This window comes from Glycine max, chromosome 5 (genome assembly GCF_000004515.6).
Source record: "Glycine max cultivar Williams 82 chromosome 5, Glycine_max_v4.0, whole genome shotgun sequence".
NCBI lineage: Eukaryota > Viridiplantae > Streptophyta > Magnoliopsida > Fabales > Fabaceae > Glycine > Glycine max.
The window spans coordinates 8,843,354-8,851,519 of NC_038241.2; the positions used below are offsets into that span (position 1 = coordinate 8,843,354).

At 37.0% G+C, this 8,166-nt stretch overlaps 1 pseudogene; it reads right to left on the reverse strand.

The window, feature by feature from the left end:
- Positions 1 to 2,924: 2,924 nt before the first annotated feature.
- Positions 2,925 to 4,868, reverse strand: LOC113001700 (uncharacterized; annotated as a pseudogene).
- Between the last annotated feature and the right edge of the window lie 3,298 nt (positions 4,869 to 8,166).

Consider the following 8,166-nt stretch of genomic DNA (forward strand, 5'->3'; position numbering starts at 1 on the left):
AAAGGCCTTTCCCAATTGGCAGCTAGTTTGCCCTCTATTTTGTCTTTCTAGGTTTCTCCTTGAACTATCTAAGCCAGACTCCCCCTTTAAACTGCCTTGGTTTAAGTTGAGAATTGAAGCGTTGAGTCATTGATCGAGGCCATACCCGAATCAAATAAACATTAAAAATGCAGTATCTAGGAAGTGATCCTAGGTCGTCTCCCAACGAGCAATGGTCAACCAAAGTTCATAATAGATAGTGATAAAACAATAACGAATTGGGGGGGGGGGTTGTTTGTTTTTGTAATTTAAGCAGCAAGCAAATTTTAATTAGAAAAATAACAAAATTAAAACATGTTTCCCCTTGATTCACAAGCAAGTCTCTTATCCTAGGTTACGAGGATTTATCCCTAACCAGTTCAACCACTTAATCCAACCCTAAATTAAATTACTAAGCGAAAATTAACATAAGGCTCTCATTATGTGATTAAGCAACACATACACCAATTAATCATGAACGAAACTGATCATTAAGCATGAATGTAAATTAAGTGCAAAGAGAATTAATCAAGTACTAAGCATGCATGGATTAATAGCAACAAATACAAAGTAATTGGTGAAGAGGAAAAACTGATCAGTACTCAATAGTAATAACAAAACCTCAAAGAGAGCTGTGCTTGATCCTCAAGAGAAAACAACGCTGGAGACTTAGCCTTCCATTAATCAGTAGAAAACAAAATTGTAGATTGAAGCAAAAATGAAATTGCAGAAAACAAATTTTATTCTACGTGAATAGTGCACATAAACAGTAAAAATTGGAATTCTAAAATCCTAGAATTATTCTCCTCTTCGAAAAAAACTCCCTAAACTAAAACCTTGGTGCTGTTATATAGGTCCTCAGCCCTAAAGCTTACAAATCTATTTTAAGTCCAAGCCCATAAATAAAATAAAATCTGGACAAGATAAGATAAGATTGGATGAAATAAAATCTGGATAAGATAAGATTAGATTGGATGAAATAAAATCTAGATGAAATAAAATCAGGATAAGATAAGATTTGATAAAATAAAATTGCCTGTTCTCTTCAAGTCCAAGCCCAATTTCTTATAATTCTCCTGAAATTAAATTAAAAACACAAAATTAGTCAAGTAAGCCCAAATGATAAAATTGCATAATTAATTTGACAATTAAGGCTAATCAGTAATTAAAATGGTGACAAAAAAGGTTAAGAAATAGGAGAAAATAATGACACATCAAATCCCCCCACACTTAACCTTTTGCACTCCTGGGCAAAATCAAAAAGTAGAGCAAGGAACAAATCCAGAGACATTAAAGAGAGACAAAAAAACACAAAAACATTTACATATTTCTCAATGAATCTCAAGGAATGAAAGGAATGGGCAACATCCAACACGTAGAGAGTTAAAGAATCAAGACAGTCATGAAAATCATCCAAGCATCTCAAACATGGCAAGATAGTCAATCAGCTCAAGAATGAAAAGTGATAAAGCCTCATAAGATATGCACTCTATCTCTCAAGTGTCTAGGCTACTGTTTACTCTCAGAGCACCCATGAAAATAAACACCACATAGACTTGGCAAGACTCTAAAATTGACAATCACATCACAAACACATGCATATGAGGATCAAAAGGTCTTTTAAGGTTGTAATGGGGCCAAGGACAAGGTAGAGGAAAGTATGGGATAATTAGCTAAAACCCAAAGGAATAGAGGAGCAATGGGGAATAAGTCAGAACTAAGAAAAAGTAGTAAACCCCAAAACCAAAATTAAAAATTAAGCATAAAAAGTAAACCCAAAACAAAGTCAACCAAGTCCTCAAACCAAGACTTCATGTATTTAACTTCATTCTTTTTCTATTTTTTTTTTCATTTCTTTTTTTTTTTCGTTTTTGTTTTTTTTTTCGTTTTTGATTTTTTTTCGAACATGAGCAGTAGCAATTGAAAGCAATTGAAAAATAAAACAACAATTAGGCAATATATGTATATACATCAAGCATGGCCAAAATACATCATCAAGCATGGACAACAAAAACATATCATCCAGTGAAACATACCCCCCCCACACTTATTCCCAAAACAATTCCAAAGCTCTAAAATTCCTTAAGGGTAGGGTGATATCATGGTTTTCCACTTAATGCTTGTAATGAGCTTCAAAACAAAGAAAGGGGAACATAGGCTCAAAGGGGCTATCAAAGGAATTAATTCAAGATAGGCTCATTTGGCTAGAGGCTTATAAGAACAAAATGCCTAAATCATCTCCCAACATGCATGTGAAGCAAGAAGTATCAACAAGAGTCAAGCCAAGGCTATTGTGCAAGCAATCAATGGGGCAAAACATACCGAATAAAATAGATAATGATGACTCAAATTTTCACCAAGGGTAAATCTATCACTTCTAATTCGAACTTTCAAAACTAACTTGACATGCAGAGAAAAACAAGGATTTCAATTCAAAAAATGCCAAGAAACTCTTATTTCAAAAACAATTACCCATTACCTGTACATAACCTATAATTCAAAGAGAAACATGCAATGTTGTACATAAAACATAAAACCAAAATAACAAAATTAACCTAGAAAACCTAAAAAAATTAAACTAGAAAACCCAACAAAATTAATCTAGAATACCCAACAAAATCAACAAAATTAAAGAACAATCCCCCCCCCCCCACTTAAACAACATTGTCCTCAATGTAGCACAATCACAAGATGAAGAGAAATCAAAACAATCAATAAAATTGGACAAGTGCAATAAAAGTAAAGAAGGAGATAGAAAAAGAAAACTCCCTAAGTCATGGCGGAAGAGAAGTAGGGTGAAGTAAGGAGGTCTCCTCTACCACTACATCCACTAAGGATGGATTTATGAGGAATGGTTTCAGCCGGTGTCCATTGACCTTGAAGCTCTTATCTGTGGATTCACTTTTGATCTCAACTGTACCATAAGGAAAAACATTAGTCACCACAAAAGGACCAATCCACTTTGACCTCAACTTACCACTCATGAGTTCGAGCCTAGAGTTATACAATAAAACTTTTTGTCCAACCACGAGGTCCTTCTTAGCTATCAAGCTATCATGGAACTTCTTGGTCTTTTCCTTGTAGAATTTGGAATTCTCATAGGCTTCTAAACGGATCTCATCTAGCTCACTTAGTTGCAACTTCCTTTCCTCTCCAGCCTGATCAATAGAGAAGTTGCAGGTCTTTACAGCCCAGTAGGCTTTGTGCTCTATCTCTACAGGAAGATGGCATGCCTTGCCAAAGACAACCCGATAAGGCGACATTCCTATAGGTGCTTTGTAGGCAGTCCTATGTGCCCAAAGAGCATCATCCAGCCTGGTGCTCCTATCCTTTCTGTTCGGTTGCACAATCTTCTCTAAGATCCTTTTTATCTCCCTATTTGAAATCTCAGCTTGCCCATTAGTTTGGGGGTGGTAAGGTGTGGAAATTTTGTGCATGACCCCATACTTTTTGAGCAAGGCATACATGGATCTGTTACAAAAATGGGTGCCTTGATCACTAACGATGGCTCTAAGGACTCCAAACCTACAAAACAGATTAGATCTAACAAAATCTACAACAACCTTAGCATCGTTAGTTCTGGTGGGTTTGGCTTCCACCCATTTTGAAACATAATCAACAACAAGGAGAATATAAACAAAACCAAAAGAGACTGGGAAAGGTCCGATAAAATCTATACCCCAGACATGAAACACCTCACAGAACAACATGGGTTGTTGAGGCATTTGCTGTCTCCATGAAAGTGAGCCGCCTGCTCTCTGACAAGGCTCACAAGTGCTGCAAATTCTCCGCGCATCCTTGAAGATGTTGGCCAATAGAAACCGCAGTCAAGCACTTTGCGAGCTGTCCTCTGTATGCCAAGATGGCCACCTGGTGTGGAAGAATGACAGAATTGCAGGACCGAGTCGATCTCATGATCTGGAATGCATCTCCTAATAACCTGGTCACTGCACAACTTCCACAAATAGGGGTCATCCCAAATATAATGCTTAGCATCGCTTTTAATTTTATCATTTTGAGCTTTAGATGCTAAGGGAGGAAAAACAGAAGCAACCAAATAATTCACAATATTAGCAAACCAGGGAGTGGGGAAGGAATCAGAAATACTATACAGAATGTACAAATGGTCATCAGAAAAATCATCTCGAATGGGTGAGTCCTCAGACGCACGCTCAATCCTACTCAGGTGGTCAGCCATGAGGTTCTGTGCACCATTCCGATCACGGATCTCCAAATCAAACTCTTGGAGCCAAAGCATCCACCTGATCAATCTAGGCTTTGATTCAACCTTCTTCAACAGGTACTTCAGAGCTGCATGGTCAGTATAAACAATAACACGAGTACCAAGTAAATATGAACGAAATTTCTCAAGAGCAAAAACTATCGCTAATAGCTCATTCTTTGTGGTAGTGTAATTTGCTTGAGCAGCATCCAAAGTTTTAGAAGCGTAGTAGATCACCCGATGCAGCTTATCAATCTTTTGAGCAAGGACAGCCCCCAATGCGTAATTGGATGCATCGCACATTAGCTCAAATGGGGCTGTCCAATCAAGGTGCCTGAATGATAAGGGTGGTAGTCACCGCACGCTTGAGGCAATCAAAAGCCTCTTTGCATCGGTCATCAAAATCAAACTCCACCTCCTTTTGCAGTAGATTGGATAGTGGAAGGGCGGCCACTTTGCTAAAATCCTTGATAAAGCGCCTATAAAACCCTGCATGACCAAGAAAAGAATGAACCTCTCGCACGCAAGAGGGGTAAGGCAATTGTGAAATAACATCTATTTTTGCAGGGTCTACCTCTATGCCCCTACTGGAAATGATATGCCCTAAAACTATACCTTGTTCTACCATGAAGTGACATTTTTCAAAATTCAGCATGAGGTTAGTTTCAATGCATCTACTAAGAACTCTATCCAGACTATCTAAACATGTATCAAAAGAGGATCCATAAACAGTAAAATCATCCATAAACACCTCTATGCAACTCTCTAAAAAGTCACTGAAAATGCTAAGCATACACCGCTGAAAGGTGCCAGGGGCGTTGCATAGGCCAAAGGGCATCCTCCTATAGGCAAAAGTGCCAAAGGGACAGGTGAATGTGGTCTTTTCTTGATCCTCAGGAGCATTATGAATTTGTAAATAACCAGAAAAACCATCAAGAAAACAGTAATGAGACTTACCTGTCAAGCGCTCAAGCATTTGATCAATGAATGGCACGAGAAAATGATCTTTTCTGGTTACCTGGTTCCGCCTCCTATAATCAATGCTTATGAGGATCAGGGGGCTTTAGAAAGATATGATCTTCCTGGACATCAGGGGGATTCATGGTGGAACAAACAATATGGAAATCCTTAAGATGCTTATGAGGATCTTCACCTGCAAGACCATGAAACTTGGGCAGCAAATGTATTAGTCCAGTCTTGAGAACATATGGAACACCCTCATTAGGATATTGAATGCACAAGCTTTCATAAGTGAAATCAGGTGCAGCCATCTCCCTAAGAGTCCTCTCACGAGGTGGAGGTTGAGTCATGTTCTCAGTATGAAAATTAGTAATTGAATGCTCAAAATCAGAATATTCAGAATCACCAGCAACAAAATACTCAAAATGCTCAAAATGCACAGAATGACCAGGATGCACACTATGCCTCACTAATCTATGAAAGGTTCTATCTATTTCAGGATCAAAGGGTTGTAAATCACATGGATTGCCCCTAGTCATGCACTATATGCAGCAAATAATGTGTTCTCAAACAAGCACCAGGGGAGGGTTAAAACTACAACTATAGTCAAATGATATCCAAATGAGCTGAAATTTTGTGAGCAACACCCTAAAATCATGAAAAGATAGCACAAAAAATTTCAAACAAAAATTCAAAGTCTAACTATGAAAACTACTTAAGCAAAGTTTAGAAAAATAGGACAATAATACTTGAAAAATAAAAAAACTTAGTGAACAGCTGATTTTTCGAGTTTGGGAGACCTAGCCAATTGCCACAGCATGGGAAATTTTTTTCTACCCCAAATGCATATATAATAATAATCATTTTGATACCCGGAGCAAAAGTTATGGTCGTTTTAAGTTTTGCTAAAAACAAGTTCCCAAATTTTTTGTCTCTTTCAAATACTGCCACACCAAGTGCTCCTGGTATTTTTCACACAAAATATGGATCAAAAGAAACTACCACACAAAAAATAAGTCAAAAATAAAAAATCTAACTATCAAAACAAAAATCGCTAATTAAATTGCAAAATCAGTCGCTAGTTCACAGTCGCTAATTACTGTTCACAGCAAAACACAAAGTTGAAACAGTCGCAAAACTGTCGCTAAAAATAGTCGCTAAACAGGGAACACAATTGAAATGCAAATCAAAACACTACTCAAAACAAAACAACACACACTCACAACCTAAACGACAGAGCTACACACAAAAAAAACTGAACACTATTATGAACCTTTGGCCCACTGCTCTCTGGCAACGGCGCCAAATTTGATCGAGGCCGTACCAAAATCAAATAAACATTAAAAATGCAGTATCTAGGAATTGATCCTAGGTCGTCTCCCAACGAGCAATGGTCAATCAGCATTCATAATAGATAGTGATAAAACAGTAACGAATTGCAGGGGGTTGTTTGTTTTTGTAATTTAAGCAGCAAGCAAATTTTAATTAGAAAATAAAAAATTTAAAACATGTTGTTTCCCCTTGATTCACAAGCAAGTCTCTTATCCTAGGTTACGAGGATTTATCCCTAACCAGTTCAACCACTTAATCCAACCCTAAATTAAATTACTAAGCGAAAATTAACATAAGGCTGTCATTTTGTGATTAAGCAACACATACACCAATTCATCATGAAGGAAACTGATCATTAAGCATGAACGTAAATTAAACGCAGAGACAACTAATCAAGCACTAAGCATGCATGGATTAGTAGCAACAAATACAGAGTAATTGGTGAAGAGGAAAAACTTATCAGTACTCAATAGTAATAACAAAACCTCAACGAGAGCTGTACTTGATACTCAAGAGAAAACAACGCTGGAGACTTAGCCTTCCATTAATCAGTTGAAAACAAAATTGTAGGTTGAAGCAGAAATGAAATTGCAGAAAACAAATTTTATTCTACGTGAACAGTGCACATGAACAGTAAAAACTGGAATTCTAAAATCCTAGAATTATTCTCCTCTTCGGAAAAAAACTCCCTAAACTAAAACCCTGGTGCTGTTATATAGGTCCTTAGGCCCAAAGCTTACAAATCTGTTTTAAGTCCAAGCCCATGAATAAAATAAAATCTGGACAAGATAAGATAAGATTGGATGAAATAAAATCTAGATGAAATAAAATTTGGATAAGATAATATTTGATAAAATAAAATTGTCTGCTCTCTTCAAGTCCAAGCCCAATTGCTTATAATTCTCCTGAAATTATATTAAAAACACAAAATTAGTCAAGTAGGCCCAAATGATAAAACTGCATAATTAATTTGACAATTAAGGCTAATCAGTAATTAAAATTGTGGCAAAAAGGGTTAAGAAATAGGAGAAAATAATGACACATCAGTCATACACTGCTTGCACGCTTTGATCCTAATCATTGCATCCTCTCGCACTTGTTCAATGAGGTCTATATTTATCTGCAATGCTTCATTCTTCTCGAATTCAACGAAGTTTTGGCATCTAATTGATAGTTAGCCAAATTCCTAGGTATCATTGCATTCTCCTCATCAACCAATCAGAAGGGTGTTTCTTATGTAACAGAATGAAGAATGCACTGATACCAATAAGACTTCTAAGAGCTCTTCGACCCATTTTCATCTTGCTTGTACCAAATGCTTCTATAATTTTGTCATAATCACCTTTTTGGCCACCTCAACTTGGCCATTTGTTTGAAAGTGTTCCATGGAGGTGATTCAGTGCTTCATACTGAGACTTTCCATGAACTCATTGATTTTTTTCTCTGTAAATTGAAAATCGTTATTCATTACAAGGATTCATGGGATACCAAAACGGGTGTTGATGTTTCCCAAAGAATTTTTTGCACATTCTGAGTGTTGATTGTTGCCAAGGGTTCGGCCTCGCTCCATTTAGTAAAGTAGTCAACTGCTATCAACAAGAATTTATGTTTCCCTGTGGCCATAGGGGAGGGTC